Source organism: Rattus norvegicus, chromosome 2 (genome assembly GCF_021556685.1).
Source record: "Rattus norvegicus strain SHRSP/BbbUtx chromosome 2, alternate assembly SHRSP_T2T, whole genome shotgun sequence".
NCBI lineage: Eukaryota > Metazoa > Chordata > Mammalia > Rodentia > Muridae > Rattus > Rattus norvegicus.
Window position 1 is genome coordinate 122015083 of NC_141535.1, and position 16883 is coordinate 122031965.

The 16883-nt window shown below is 44.8% G+C and overlaps 1 long non-coding RNA gene across 6 annotated transcripts in view; it reads left to right on the forward strand.

Moving 5' to 3' along the window:
* Positions 1-16883, forward strand: part of LOC108350243 (uncharacterized) — a 302908-nt gene that overhangs the window by 108623 nt on the left and 177402 nt on the right. For 3 of the 6 annotated variants that reach the window (XR_015674415.1, XR_015674419.1, XR_015674412.1), the window contains exons 2-4: positions 5128-5210; positions 12441-12547; positions 12954-13197. This is a non-coding gene — a long non-coding RNA (uncharacterized LOC108350243). Of the gene's footprint in view, positions 1-5127; positions 5211-12440; positions 12548-12827; positions 13198-16056; positions 16189-16883 lie in introns of all 6 variants that reach the window. The other 3 variants (XR_015674423.1, XR_015674416.1, XR_015674429.1) reach the window with 2 other exon arrangements.

Here is a 16883-nt window from a genome sequence, read left to right on the forward strand (position 1 = left end):
TGTGCATGTGCATGTGTTTGTATACAAGGGATTCATGCCACAATGTACGTGTAGAGTATGTACGTGTAGAGTTCAGAGAACAATTTCTCAGGAGTCAGCTCTCTCCTATCATACTAGTCAGGGTTCTCTAGAGTCACAGAACTTACTGGTAGTCTCTATACAGTAAGGGAATTTGTTATGATGACTTACAGTCTGTAGTCCAACTCCCCAACAATGGTCAGCTGTGGATGGGAAGTCCAAGGGTTACTAGTTGCTCAGTTCCATAAGGCTTGTAGATTCTAACAGATGTGTTGGCAAGTAAATGCAAGAAAGAGAAGAATGAATCTTCCTTCTTCCAATGTCCTAGTGTGGGGCTTTAGCAGAAGGTGTGGCCCAGATTAAAGGTGTGTACCACCTTGCCTGGATCTGGGACTTGCTTTGTCCGAGGCTAACCTTGAACTCAGAGATCACTTTGTCTTAGTCTCCTGGGATTCATAGCCACTATGCCTCAAGATCTCCATGCCAAGATCCAGGTCAGAAACTTGTATCTCCCAGCCCCAAGATCAGGATCACAGATGAGCCTTCCAAGTCTAGATTGTAGTTCATTCCAGATATAGTCAACTTGACAACCATTATACCTATCATGTGGGTCTCAGATTTCAGGTTTGCTGGCAAGCATCTCTGGCTGATATGCCATCTCACCAACCTAAGGGATTTATCGTTTGGTTACTCAACATGAGATGGAAACAATGCTAAAGGTGCAGAAGAAAATAAGCACCACAGGACATCCCATCTGAGGGGCCAACAATCAGCAAGACTCGTCTAGTATTTGAAGCTCTGCTCAATACACAGGGAAGCAGCCCCGCTCATGGGTGAGGGAATGCATTCGGAGATGTATGCCTTCTCTCTTCACTTTCACCTTTACTAACACCATGAAGGTCAACTTGAGCATGCTCTGTCTGAAATCTAAAGTCCAAAATCTGCAACTTGGCTACCAGCTGTGTTACATATGCAGAAATTCCACAGTAGACCTCTTGGGATGGGTCAGAATGGAAACTGGGCAGCCTAGTGCACAGACTACTCAATATGTCCAAGAGAAAAATTGCCTTTGTAGCCCATCAGCAGACCCAGATTCTGTGTTCAAACACGTGTGACTATAATGCACACGTTTGCCCCATTGATGCTGATGTTGGATACAGAGGCTGATATTGGGAGCTCTGGCCAGTTGGCATGGCCTCCTTGGTAGAGTTTCAGGCTAGGGGAAGACCGTCTCAAAGACAAAATGGAAGGTGATATCTAAGGTTTCCATGCACTGTACCCTGCACACGCACATATGTATATGCACCTACACTCATGAACAGGCGCTCACTAACACGCAAAAAGAAACACAGGAAAAGAAAAAAGAACCCCTCTTTCCTACCTTTGTGTGTTAGAGCCCTTGACTTTGCCATTCAAATAACAGTTCTGAAGTTTCTGAGATGCCCGGCTATGGAAGACTCATGTTAACTTTCTGAGTCAGTGTTTGACTGTTCGCCTGCTGGGTCTGTGGAGGCATCTGCAGAGGGCTCAGGTCCCACATGGAATGTTGTCGCCTGATCAAAGGACGTGTGCAGGCCAAGCTACCCTTGTCTTAGAGGAGATGCTGCCCCTGTGTGAACAAAATGTTTAAAAACTGTGTGTGCGCCTGTGTTTATTTTGGGTAGTCAGTTTCCTGTCAGTTTTTGGGGAGCATTTTAAGCCATGGCATGGTCATCTCAGTGCCGCTGGCCGGCCACAGAGGTGGCACGAATCCCTAGATCAAGTGGTGCACAGACAGTAGCAATGCTGGTAGCATACAGAAAGCAGACAAGACCAAGGGATTGTGCAGGTCAGTTGTAGACTTTGGTGACATGTGTTGTTGCCCAGGTGCTCCTAGATTTTGCTGCTGTGCCAGCTGGATATTAAAATGTGTTTCTGCCCTCCTATTTCTTTTGGGAAACACTACTCAGATCTCAGATGCACTTTACTTTTAAGACTCACTGACTACTGAGGCAGGTATCCTTTCGGCCTAGGATTCTCCAGCAAGCCTCAGGCTAGTGCGGTGCTAATGGGGTGTTAGTACTGGTCACCAGACTAAGGCATCAGACAGGCTGCTAAACACACTTTGAGTGGGCCCCTAATGGTATGATAAGCAAATTTCCTGCCTTGTAAGGCCTGAGCTTTGTGTCCTAACTCTGGGTTACAGAATCTAGACTAACACATTGGCTCTTTCTCACTTAGGGAAGTAGTCACAGCAGAGAGTGGCTTCAAGGCCTGGACTTGCTGGGTTTGATTTGGTGATTCAAGCTTCCTATAGGCAGCCTCTAAATGGTTAATTGCAAACCTGATTAGGTGACCCTTTCACACTCTCTCTGAAGAGAGAAATAGAAGCACATGCCATAGCCATACCCTATAAGACAAGCTTACTGCCATTCTCAACTTTCCTCCTCCCTAACTTACTCCCCTGCATTTTGTCTCATCCAACACTAACTAAATAAGGTCAAAACTACCTCTTGTTTATCTGAGCCCTAGTCTGCAGAGTGGTGACTTATACACAGCAGATCTGGATGTTAGTGTATAGACATGAATTGAACCTCCAGCTCCACCCGTGTGTGTGTGTGTGTGTGTGTGTGTGTGTGTGTGTGTGTGTGTGTATGCACTTACATGCATTTTCATGTGTGTGCAAGCATGTATGCAGGTTAGAGGTCAATCTTAGCTGCTATCCCTCAGATGCTATCCGCCTTAGTCTTTTTTCTTTTGATTTTTAAATTTATTTGTATGTGTATGGTGTATGTGTGCCAGCTAGTTTTATGTCACTTGACACAGGCTGGAGTTATCCAGGAGAAGTGAACTTCAACTGAGAAGAAACTCTCATAAAATCAAGTCAACCTCGTCGGGGCCTCACGTTTTTATGATGAGTATTTTGTCAATGGAGCCATCTCCAAGCCTAGATTAACTTTTCATGTAGGTGAAAAATCTTTTGAGGTCCCCAATAAGATTCCGAAAACTAAAAGGGCCTGTGCCTTCGCGTTAAGGCAGACACAGGACAGAAGACCCTTTGGTATTTAGGCTGCAGCTCTCTTGCCTCAAATGAAACTTAGTGGGGATTCCTGAGACCAAGCTTTACAGTGTGTCATGCTCTGAATGTGAACTGTCCCCACAGCCTCACATGTTGGTCTCTACTGGTCAGTGCTCCTTTGGGTCTTTGTGTGTCATAGCGTAGCACCCTTCTGCCCTTAGCTCTCTTTGCTTCCAGATCTACCAAGAAGTGAGAAAATTGCCCTGCAAGCTGCCACCACCACCACCTCCACCACCACCACCACCACCACCTCTACCACCACCACCACCACCACCACCACCACCACCACCACCACCACCACCACCACCACCATCACCATCACCATTCCAGCCTCCATGCCTGACCATAATGGACTGTAATCTGAAACTTTAAAATAAACCGCCCCTCCCTCTAGTTGCTTCTGTCACAGTGTCAAGAACATTAACTAACTCAGAGGGTGAGGGCCCAATGGGAGGGGCACTGAAGTCTTTCCCCTGGGGGGGTGTGAGTATGTGAAAGGTCCTCAAGTACCGGCCACTTTTTTGTTTTAACACAAGATCCCTCATTGACTTTGATCCAGGGATCCCTAAGGATCCTCCTGCCTCTGCCTCCAAAGTTTTAGGATTGTAAGTATCAGCCTTATTGTATGTGTACTGGTGTTTTTCCTGCATGTATGCCTATGTGAAGGTGTCAGATACCCTTGAACCGGAGTTACAGACAGTTTGAGCCACTATGTGAGTACTGGGAATTGAACCCAGGTTCTCTGGTAGAAGAGCCAGAGCTCTTACTACTGAGCCGTTTCTCCAGCCCTTACTCTCCCTCCCCCTTTTCCTGAGTTCTGGGATTGAATTCAGGTTCCAGTGCTTGCCTTTCAAGCATTTCACAAATCTAAGCTACTCCCCGCCACCCCCATTTGAATCTGTATTAGTACAAATTCCTTTCCTTCCATCCAAAGGGCAACTATATCTGAAATGTTTTAGTAAGGACAGGAACTGTGCCTGTAGATCAACCCATGGCTAGCAGAATTCAAGGTATCCTTTTTGAATGATCACATTTTATTAAAAGTATAGGCTTTGAAAAAATAGCAGGTTCATAGTTCACAGCTGAACTGAAATAAAGGCATAGATTTTTCCCATCATGCCCATACGCACATGTAGCCTGTCTAACATTACCCTCTTAATGCCAGAAGAGACCATTTCTTACAATTGGGGGGTCACAGGGGTTTACTATGGGTGGTCTGTGCTTAGTGGCTTTTGACAAGGGTACACTGTCAGGTGTCTACCGTAGTGCCCACTGATCAGCCCTTGCCTTAAATGTCTGCTCTGTTAATTCATCTCTCCCCCTTCAAGTTCAGACACCATTCACTGTTGACATGCTCTAGCTTTTTCAAAATGACACATGACTGGACTCATGCAACATCTTTCAGACAGTTAATTTTGGGAGTTACCTTGCCTGGGTCAGGAGATGTCTAGAGAACTGGGGGTGTCTGTGAGTATTTCCGCAGTATAGGTCAAAGGGTAGGAAAGACCTACTTCTGCATAAATGGCACGTGGACGTTAACCATGGCTGTCAACCTGGCACACCTAGGAAGAAGAACCCTGGATCGAGGAACTGCCTCCATCCGTTTGGCCTGTAGCTATGTCTGCAGGGACATTTTCTTGATTTTTAGAAGGAAGGCCCTCACCATTACTCGACAGGTGGGCTGAGCAGGTGGAAGTGGCATGCAGGTGGTGCAGGCCTTTAACCCACTTTAATCTTAGCACCTGGGAGGCAGAGACAGGTGGATCTCCGAGTTCGAAGCCAGCCTGGTCTACAAAGGGAGTTGCAAAAGAAAAACAAACAAACAACAACAGAACAACAGAAAGGAAGAGAGAGAGAGAGAGAGAGAGAGAGAGAGAGAGAGAGAGAGAGAGAGAGAGAGATGCAGCTAGCAGGGGATCAGGCCACAAGCCAGCAGGGGAGCAGACCAGTAAGCAGTTTTTTCTCATGGTGGCTGCTGCAGTTCCTACCATGGCTTCTCTGGATGATGGATTGTAACCTGTAAGCCAAATAAACCCTTTCTTCCCCTGCAGTTGCTTCTGGTCAATATGTCATCCTGGCAACTGATGAACCAGTCTGCCTCCATCTTGTGCTTGAAATCCATCTGACAGTAAAGGTAGGTAGGCTCATCCTTGTTTGTGTGTAAACCTCTGTTTCTTAAGGATTGGGCTATGCTGTGCCCCACTTGTGACCTGAACTACACATGGCTCTGTACTGCCTGTTCCTGGAAATGGCAGCCAAGTTATAACCATCCTGTGACCCCTACCTTTGCTTCAAAAGGTTATGACTACCAGTCGTTATGACGACCTTGTCAGGGCCACCTTGCAACCATGTCCCTGTTTCAGGAGTTGTTATGACTGCCTTATGCTTGTGTTCTGTTTCTGTGACCCTGCCTATGTTGCCCACCAAATCCCCCTATGTCTGAACTATAAAAACCTTGTCTTCCTTATGTCTAAATCTGGCCACCCATGTACAAGAATGAAAATGTTTGCTTTAATTAGTTGCTTGTTTTAATTTGGCCATGATGACTTGGGTCAGTGGTCTTTCTTCTCACACCTTTGGGGTTAACTTCAACAGTGAAGCACACTGGGACAGGTGCCATCAGACCAGTCCCAACAAGAATACAAAGGAGAGGAAAACGCTCCTAATACAGGTACTGGTCCCCTCGCTTGCTGTGGACATCAGACTTGGATTCTTCTGCCTTTAGAATTTGATTTGTTGCCATTTGGGGATTCTTGGGCCTCTGAATCTCTCCCTCATTCGTTCTGCCTCCCTCCCTGAGCCCTCACCCTCACAGTCTTACTCTCTACTCCGGGCTGTCTTTGAACTCATGATTTTCCTACTGTCATTAGAGTGGTTAAAAATTCAGTACTCTGTGGCAAATGCTGCATGGCTGAGAGGATGTTTTGGGCAGTCTGTTCATTTGAGGGAAGCCACAGCTGAAAAGGAGGTCACTGTGGAAAGACTAGAAATCTTCAAAGCGACCCACCCTGTCCTTGTGGACAGAGAAGAGGAAGCGGGGGAGAAGACGGGCTGACTACTCTCAGTCACTCAGTTGCCAACTGCTCATAGAGCGTGGCACCGTGTTTGTGTGGAGAGGACAATTTCTGGTAAAAATAGAAAAAAAAAGTTTTTTGAAAACAGTTAAAGCTCTTTAAGAACAACTGTGGGGAGTTTTAATCACAGGGTGGTGGTTTCTTTTCTGAAAGAAGAAACAGACATTTCCATTTTGTAGTCAGTGGGTTTAGAGGCCTGAGTCCTTCAGTCAGTGTGGAACATGCCAGCCAGTGGAATCGTAACACCATGGAAATCGTGAGCTGATAACGTAACATTCTCACTTAAAAAGCAAGTGTTCCTGTGATTGTTTCCCCCTCAGAAGCTTAGATCATTGCTGCATTTAGAAAGAAGAAAGTAAAAATATCAGACATAATTTTTACTGTTGTCATAGAAATAGAAATCTTATTATAGGCTAGATTTCTTAAGATGGTTAAGTGTTTTTTTTAAAGAGGAATAACCATCACCCTTTAGAGATAGAAAAAGCAGCTTGCAAATTTATTTAAAAAGTGGTGCAGGGAGCAGGGCCAGCAGTTTTGAGCACTGGCTACTCTTACAGAGGACCCAGATTCTGTTCTCAGCACTATAAAACACTCCGCAGCTTCCGAGGACTCCAGTGGACACTATGTTTGTGGTGCATGCATACACACAGGCAGAACATGCATGCACATAAAATAAATGTAAGTATTATAAAAATTATAAACAATTATGCTTTGCCTATGAGAGTTTTAGAGGACATGCTGACTAAATTGTAAGGTTCTAAGTTTCTTTGTGAATTATATTTATTGGTTAAAATCTTTTTATAGTTCATTGACCAATTAGACATCTCATAAAGATTTACTGACTGAGTTCTGAGATGTTTGAAGTAAAAATATGCATTAATCACTTAAAAATATCACACACAAGCAGAGACTAATTAAGATGATAAAGATATTATTCTTTAAAAAAAAAGATGAGTGCCCCTTTAGTGGCCATTGCTGGATTGCAGCTGCCAAGATGTTCAATCCCTTCGGGACTTCTGACCAAAGCAAGAACTGCAAACAGCATTTCAATGCACCTTCTCACATTTGGAGGAAGATTATGTCTTCCCCTCTTTCCAAAGAACTGAGACAGAAGTACATCACTTGGTCTATGTTCATTCGAAAGGATGATAAAGTTCAGGTTGTTCGAGGACACTACAAAGGCCAGCAGATTGGCAAAGCGGTCCAAGTGTGCAGGAAGAAACACATCCTCTATGACATATTTCATGGACATCAAGCAAGTCCAGTGAGAGAAGGTTAATGGCACAACTGTCTGTGTGGGCATCCGTCTGACCAAGGTGGGTATCACCAGGCCAAAGCTGGACAAGGACTGCAAGAAGATTCTGGAGAGGAAAGCCAAGTCCTGACAAGTAGGGAAGGAGAGGGTTAACTACAAGGAAGAAACGACGGAGAACACGCAGGAGTAGAGACATCTCATGCACGGCTTTCAATAAGACTGCTTAGGTAGAAAAAAAGATGAATGTGGACATTAGGTGCAAAAACAATGACTTAATGGCCTTTTCTCTTGCAGCTGACAGCATTATGTTTTGGATTAAGGGGCAAATCATGTCATATAAAAATACTCAGAAAATATGTTCAATGTGACAATCAGACCAACAGACAGACAAATGCTGACTAAATTTAATATCTATTCAGGGCTAGGAGGCCATGGAGGGTGTCAGTTGTGACTAAAATGTATTGAATAGATGGACTCCTGGTTAGATTAGCTCATCATGCTAATTATGAATCTATGTGGGGGAATGGGAACCCTCTTCCAAAGCGATTTTTCCACTTAGGCTGACAGTGTTCCAAGTGGAGCTCTTTCTTCTGCAGCCACCCTTGCGTGGAGGGCAGCATCTTCTCGGATGGGACCATCATCATGAGCATGTGGAACATGTGTCATGCTGTGTATCCTTCCCTTAGAGATGCACGAATGCTGTTTCCTCTCTATAGATTTTCACTGGCAAATCAACATGCTTTGGTGGTGGCTACTAGTCACTTCTGCCTTATGATGCTTCTGCAGAAGTCAGCACAGAGGACAGGTTTCCCAAAAGACACTGCAGCCAACATCTCCTTTCCCTGTGAGATTTCCCTTTGGGGATGCCTTTTGCTCCTGTTGCATGATTGCAGTTGCGACCCCCCGCCCCCGTTATCTCTTTATCAGTGTCTTCCTCTTAGCATCTGGGTTCTGCTACCTCTAGTGACATCATCTGTCACTCTGTCCCTTGTGAGATTTCAGTTCAGCGACTCTGCTGTTCACCCTCCCCACATCTCAGTCTCCTCATTGAAAACTGGAGGAAATATCAGTGAGGTCAATGAACACTGAAAGGATGCAGTGTAGGTCTCACCTGTAACGTGGGCCATGGTCTCTGTGATCGCAGAGACGTGTCAGAGCTAGACCTGTTTCCATTCCACTTCCTTCTTTTCTCAGATAAATTCTTAGACATCTTCGCAAATACGCTTTCCCGTCATCCAGCTAATCTATTTTATGTACGTGAATGCAGAACATATATAAAGGTGGGAGATTAATTTCCATGTGTAGATTTTGGAACAGATTTCAATTTAAACGCAGCTTCAACTGTATTAATAGAAACAGTGTATTTAGGAGTCTGCATCCGTCACTCTAACAAAATGCATGACTTGGTTGATTTAAAGGAGGAAAGATTTACTTTGGCTCCTGCTTTCAAGGATCCCTTTCTGTGGTTGGTTGGCTGCGTGGCTTTCAGCCTAAGACAAGCCAGAAACATCATATGGAAGAACACAGTAGAGGAAAACTGATTAGTTACGGTAGCCAGGAAACAGAGAGCACTAGAAAGAGTAAGAGACTTGGGGTATGGGACCTAGGAACATGCTGTCCCCTTCATAGGCAAATGCCTCCAGAGACCTACTTCCTGCAGCTAGGCCCCACCTCCCAAGGTCCCAGTTCAGCTCATTAAAGGACTGATTAACCATTGACGAAGGCAGCTCCCTCATAATCCAATGGTATCTCAACTGGCAACAAAGCCTTGGAGGTTGGAAGGGGACACTCCATATCACTTTACACAGCATCAGAACATTTTATAAGATGTTACGGTTAGTGCTAATTGTCAACTTGACAAAATCTAGTATCACTCCAGAGACAGGCCTCTGGGTGTGCCTATGGGGGATTATCTTGATTATGCTCTTTAAGGTGGGAAGACACGCCCAAGGTGGGCGGCACCATTCCTAGGCCAGGATCCTGGATTGTATGAATGGAGGAAAGGGGAGCTGAGCAGCAGCCTGTGTTCATCCCTCTCTGCTTTCCGATTGTAAATGCCCTGTGACAAAGGAGCTCCTGCTCCTTGACTTCTTGCCATGATAGTGCCTTTGAACTGTGAACCAGAAGGAACAGGAAAGGAAATTAAGACACTGCAAGGCAAGGTGGGTATACTGTGAGGAGAGTGCACACGGGAGGTGTGACCCCCTACTGTGTGCCTGGATTGTCCTTAGCTAGAAGTGTTCTCTCATTCCTATGCTCATGCCCATGACTGCTTACTCTTCTCTGGCTGTCAATATTTCTCCCTTTGTCATGAATTACAATTCACATCTTTACCAGTACAGGGTCTTTGTGAAATCCAAGACTGTTCTCTTTTGTGGGCAAATACTCAATGCTCAAGCTGATGAGACTGCTTAGTTGAGTTAGCCTAGCTGAGTGAGGGCAGCTGGGTAAGAAAGCCTGGGCTAATTCTGTTCTCCGATTTCCTTAGCCATTCTTAGTGCTGGTGATCAGTGACTAGAAGAATTCTGCATTCGGTTCTTCCCAGGACATAGCATGAACATTGATCTTCATTGGCAAACTGATGGGATTTAGAGTCATCTATAAACATGCCTCTGGATGTGTGTGAGAGGGTGTTTCTAGAGAAGGTTAACTGAGCAGAGAAGACTTGCCTTGATTCACCTTTTCATGGGCTGGAGTTCTGGACTAAAGGGAGAAAGAAAGCTGAGCAGGAGCATTCATCTCTCTCTCCTTCCTGACTGTGGGGTGCATGTGACCAAAAGCTTCACACTCCTGATGCTGTGCCTTCCCTGCGTGCTGCACTGGACCCTCAAACTACAGCCAAAGTAGATCCTTCCCTAAGTTGCTTTTATTAAGCATTTGCTCACAATGAGACAGTGATGAATGTGCCTGCTGTTGAAATGCTTAGGTTCTTGGCTGTGGGGTACATGGTCCCCAGGACCTTGTGTTTGGGGTACATGGGCCCCAGGACCTTGTGTGTGGGTACATGGGCCCCAGGACCTTGTGTTTGGGGTACATGGTCCCCAGGACCTTGTGTGTGGGTACATGGGCCCCAGGACCTTGTGTTTGGGGTACATGGTCCCCAGGACCTTGTTGTGGGTACATGGTCCTCAGGACCTTGTGTTTGGGGTACATGGTCCCCAGGATCTTGTGTTTGGGGTACATGGTCCCCAGGACCTTGTTGTGGGTACATGGTCCTCAGGACCTTGTGTTTGGGGTACATGGTCCCCAGGACCTTGTGTTTGGGGTACATGGGCCCCAGGACCTGGCGTTCTGATTCTGAGCCTGGCTTGGTCCACAGGCTTCAGAATGTTCATTAGTCTGTCTTCACTTTGTAGACTCCAGGCTTCTGAGTGTCCTTCAGCGTTCATTCAAGGGATTGTGGGTGCTGTTAGCCTCCTGTGACAGTGTTTTCTTCTCTCCTATACTAATTGTCCTCCTATCCTCTGTGTTGTCTGTGACCATGGCCTTCCTTACAATGCAGGGTTAGAGTACGTTTTCAGTGGATTAAATCCCACCATGGTAGGACTGCACAATATCTTTTTGATAATGCCACAGATGTGCAGCACCTTGTGTGGTAGGGTATGTGACAGCCAGAGTCATCAGGGGACACTTAGATCTATTTCACTGGGGACAGGGACTGGTGGCAGTGGTGGAAGTAACTGGCTTAGCACTGGACTCTCTTTCAGAAAAACTTGGTTGTCCACATAGTCAAACTTGCTGTTCTCTCTTTCTCTCTCTTATGGTAGGAGTGTTTGCCTGAATGCAAGTATGCATAACATGTGCATGTTTGGTGCCAGAACAGAGGGTCAGATATCCTGGAACTAGAATTACAGGTGGTCGTGAGCTACCATGGGTGAGCCAGGAACCAAATTCAGAACCTCTGCAAGAGCATTCTCTTAACCATTGAGCTCTTCTCTAGCCCCATGCGATATTGTTTAAAAACAAACTATATTTTCTAACTCGTAACTCCTATCTTTTCATCACTTGTGTGCTTTAAAGAAAAAGTTCTAGTGTAGCTTACTTGCTGCCCATATTTATTTCCTGTTCTATAATGTTTTTTCCTATGGAACATTTGTTAAGATGAAGAGCTCTCTGAGTACTCGGGACAGAGGACTACAAGGCACCTGCAGTAAAATGGGTTGCACTGTGGATGTTCTCATAGTAACCAGTGGGCATTTAATAAAGGCTTCTGAATATGAAATGAGCAAGCGTTAACCCATCTGCTTCCCGTGGGAGCACAGCGTGCATGCAGCACCCATGTGGAGGCTCGTGTGACTGAGTCTAGAAGACTTGCCTCGTTCTGAGGGCATCCATCCTACACGTCTCAGAAAGTGCGTTTTTTTATTTTCACAGACAGAAAACAAAGTATATTTTATTTACCAGTTTTTACTTTGTTTCATTGGGTTAAAATGATTAATTTTAAAATGAAAATGTTTAAATATTGTATTGAATATCAAGTATAAGAGAATGAAGATAATGAAGACAAGTTAAGTGGAGGGCGGGGAACGGGGCACTGCCAGTTCCTGAAACATCTGGGAGGTTTGGTGCGAGGTTGGCTGCATTGTCTCTTCCTGCCTTTGAATTAAGCACTAGCTCCTAGAATCCTGTGGAGCCAGGAGAGGCTTAAAATGCAACTAGCATTGAGAGTCTGGTAGAAACCCCATATTCAGGTAAGGTTTTGGTATTGATGTTTTCAATTCTGAAGGAGAACCACCAATTCACCTTAGACTCCCCCAACCCCAGTCCTGCTATTTTTAGAGGGGGGGGGGGGTAGAAAATTATCCATTTTCATGAAAAGTTCTGAAGTTTTATGCTGAAAGTTGCATTTGTCCTTTCAGGAATGGTAATTTGGTCTGATGCAATTTAAAGCATGAGACTGATAACTTAAAAATATGTTTATTCTAGACGCACAAACTTGAGATAAATTATGAGTTACTGTACACCCTTTATCCCGAAATGACAAGGCTTTAATTTCTGAGTCCATAGTTAACATTTTTCCTGTGTGTACTGACAGCTCTCTTCCCAGCTCTGAGGAGGAAACCCATGGAGAGTTCCTGCGTCTGCTTTCCTCTACCTGCCCTGTGGTCTGTCAACATCCTCCCTGCTCCTCAATGGGCAAAGGTGAGATCCTTCAGCCATGGGTTAGATACCCACAAGCAGGCCCAGCCACTGCTTTTAGGCATCAGACACAGACACAGTTAGTAGGAGGGCCAGAGTGGTGAGCTGCAGGCTGTGAGGCTGACTGGTTCCGCACTGGCCGAGGGCCTGGAAGTTGCTCTTCCTCTCTCAGGAAGTCGCTGATTTGTGCTGAAAGATAATGGAGACAGATTCTGGGAGGAGGCCTGGGAGGAAAGGGCTACTTGCCTCCCTGTGCAGTCAGGGCTGTGTGTTTTCTTTGCAGATTGTCACCAGACTGATCTGTTTGAACTCTCTGGATGTTACAGTCATGGGAGAAAGGGTGACCAATGTCACGAGTTGTCATTTAGAACTGGAACTGTGTGAACTTTTGCTTGTTGCCTCTCTGTAGAAGTGAATTACATCATCATCATCATCATCATCATCATCATCATCACCACCACCACCACCACCACCACCATCACCACCACTACCACCACCATCATCACCACCACCATTATCATCATCACCACCACCACCATCATCATCGTCATCTCCATCATCATCATCACCATCACCACCACCACCACCACCACCACCACCACCATCATCATCATCATCATCATCATCATTTTAGGAGACAGAATTTAGCTCAGGTGAGTTCAAACTCATGATCCCCTTGCCTCAACCTACCAAATACTGGGGCTACAGATGTGTGCCACCGTTCCTGGCTTAGAACACTACCGTTCACTTGGAAGTTAATTGTATGCATTGTTTGCTTTGGGGGCAGATTTGACATGGACACCATGATGGACCTAAAAGAAGAAGATATAGCAGTGTCCTTAGAGCCCTTTCTAAAAAAGCAATTAAAAGCTCCATCAAACACCCAACTCAGCTAGAGTGTAAATGGAAATTTAAATGTAAAGTGGTGACTTTTCAGAATGGTTAGTCAGTTCCTCTTCTAATGGAACTCTTTACATTTTATGAATGAGTTTGAAATACCATATGATAGATAAGCATGAAGGGGAAGTGTTCATTGGGGCAGGTTTGCAGTAACAGGCTCGTGTCTTATCTCAGACTCCTGATCACACCCCGTCTGCTAGAGGATTTCTCATAGCCCCCTTGCTTCCCATGTGTTCCCCCCTTTTCTCATTCTTGTTACCTAATTTTCTCCTTTTGCTTCTTTTTTTTAAAGAATATTTTATATGTATGGGTGTTTTGTCTGCATGTCTGTCTATATACCACAAGTGTACCCTGAAATCCAGAAGAGAGTGTCAAATCCCCTAAAAGTGGAGTAACATGGCTGTGAGCTGCCATGTGAGCCGTCATGTGGGTGCTAGGAATTGAACCGGGTCCTCTAGGAGGGCTGCCAGTGGCCCTAACCAGTAGCTCCTCTAAGTTTTTAACGTTTCTTCTGCTTTCTGTAGGTTCTGATCTATGTGTCTTCTCGATTGACTGACTGTTGGGTAAGGCTGTCACACTCAGAGCCAAGAGCATGGTAGTTATCCTGCCACTTCACAGTTCAGTGTAGAAGTGGAATGAAAATCCTGTGGTCTGATTAGGAGTTGACATGAGTTAATTAATTAATTTTGTGAAAGGGAGGAAAAAGAAATAATGGAATAAGACATTTTCTTACTTAAAGCATTTGTACAAGACTATGAATCCAAGTACATAGAGACCCATATAGACATGCAGACACACAGACATATACATATAGATGCAGACCACAACACACACAGGCATATATAGAGGCACACAGAGACATACTAGGCACACATGCAAATATACATGTATGCAGATACACATGCATGAGTTTTTTGACCATAAAAAAGGGTTTTTTTCTGGTCATAGTGTACACTCTGTGTGCAAAAGGCTGGAGTACAGCCTTCATATTCATCAACTAACACCAGGCTAGAATGGCAGATGGCTCCTGAGGTCTCGGGCTGCCCAGGTGGATAGGTGCTCTGACTAGGACATTATAGAGCACAGCCCTACAATTTGGATCGTCTGTGAGACTTGTTCACGATTAGACCCTTGAGCTGACACCAGGGTGGACTCATCCTTTATGACTGTGATTGGGATGAAGGCCTGTTGTCCGTATGCTGAGTTATGATCTTATTAGGAGATAGTGCTCTGTCTGGATCATACTCAGCTCCGAAGACGGGCTGCATCACTCAGGCCATTCCCCTCTATCACTCAGCCTGCTCGCCCCATGCTTCCTGTGATTGCTCTTTCACGGACTGTGTACAGCTTTTTTGTACACGAGTTCACTGACAATCATTAGCTGTAAGGAGTCTTCAGCTCAGGCTCCAGAATGGAGTAGATTGGCAGGCCAAGTGTACTTCTTAATGCCTGACCCTGGCCAGTGCCTCGTTAATAAGTTTGCCCAATCTGGAACTCTGAGCTAACTGATTGCCCTCTGGCCTTCTGAATAATTTACTCAGTGAGGTTATAAAATGATCAATAACATTTAATCCAACAGTCAGCAGCATATAATGTCACATGTTACATGTACATTAGAAATGTTACAGGTAGAAAGGAAGCTTGAGAGCACTGGCAGTATCTATTTACACACTGTGAATGCCTGTGTGTGTTTGTGACTGTATGTGCACCTATGTGTCTGATGCATGTGTATGTGTATATGCATATATGTGTCTATGTAAATGTATATATTTAGCATGTGTGTGTACCTGTGCATTTGGATACATCTGTACATGTGTATGTCTATGTATGTGTGTGTATTATGTATGTAGATATGCATGACTATGTACATGTATATATGTGTGTTTGTATACATATGTGTACATTTATATATATATATATGTGTGCTTGTATATCTGTATATGTGTTTTTGTTTATGTGTGCATGCATGTGTGTTTTTCTCTCTCTATGGTATATATGTATACATAGATGTATGTTGTATACATATATGTGTGCATGACAGTATACAGGTGTGTAAAGGTGTGGGTCCTCTTGCTCTATGGGTCTGATTTCTCAAAGGTTACAGGAAGAAAGTGTACACATAGCTTAAGGGGATAATTTATACTTAAAAGTAAAGTCAGGCATGTGAGCAGAGTACATGGGTATCTTGCCAGTTCTCTAAGTCTCCAGTTTTCTGGAAAGCACGGCAGGACCGTGTTGCCTCAGTGGCCTACAGCAGAGTTTTCAGTGCTTTGCTCACTCTGTGCGCAAACGTCATGATGTTAGTGGCTGCCTGGGTTGTAGAGTGCCTGGGCTGAACAGGGCTCAGCCTGTGCTTTCGATAGCACTGTGAATTCGCTTCTGTGTTTCATAGCAAAGTTGGAGACTGATTCTACTTTCCGAGGCAAATGCTAGACTCCAGGGTTCCTGAAAGGGGCACGAGAAAGATGAAATTAATAAAAGCCATTTTCCTCAAAAGTTGGTTGGCCCTTGGAACTTTAAGGATTCAAGAATCAATGAATCCCCGAAGAAATACAGCAGTTACTGCTGGACTCCTGCTTTGTTTTGTTTTACTTTGTTTTGTTTTGAGACAGGATAGCCTCCAGCTTGCTGCATGGTCAAGAATCATTTTGTACCCCTGATCCTCCTGCTTCCACTTCAAAGGACTGCGATAACAAGGCTGATATTGTGGCTTTTCTACCTGCCTTTGTGGCTTTTATAACAATGTGAGTTTTGAATGTGACCCCATATCTACAGGCTACCAGTGTTTCAGCATAAATTATCAACAGCAGACAGAAAGCCCCATGGGCATCGCCCTGTAGCCAGTCACCTCCCCGAAGGCAGCCACCTCCCTGCAGCCACCTCCCTTCAGCCCAGCCCTACTTTTGTTCTGGGTCCCAGCTTCTTTTCTGAAGAGGAGCTGCCAAGAAAAGAAAGGATTGCAATTGTTTTATAAGGAGAAGCTTCTTCATTCCACTCTGTATCACACTGCTGGGAAGAAAACAAGAGTGTGCCGCTATCACAGGCTGCAGGTGATGGTTTGGTGACTCAGCTGCATTCTCTAAGGCACATAAGACTTAGCATGCTGGTGTTAAAGTATCTAGGCTAATCTTCATAACTAGGAGTAGAAAAGCACGGTTGGGTAAACCACTGGCACCAGATGATTATAAATGGGCAAGGAATTTTCAGCTGGGTATAAAAATCCCTATCTGCACATGCTATTTATTATATATTCAAAATGTTTTCACACACAAAACCTCTGAGGTAGATGGAACAGAAGCTGCACTTGTTTATAGAGAGTCTGGAGGAACTTCTTACATGGTTCCACTACCATCAGTATCACTGGTACTGGGATGGGGACCAGGATCTGACATCTCTCAGTGCATCCTGCACCTGGCTGTCTTTGGCTAAGTCAAGGGCT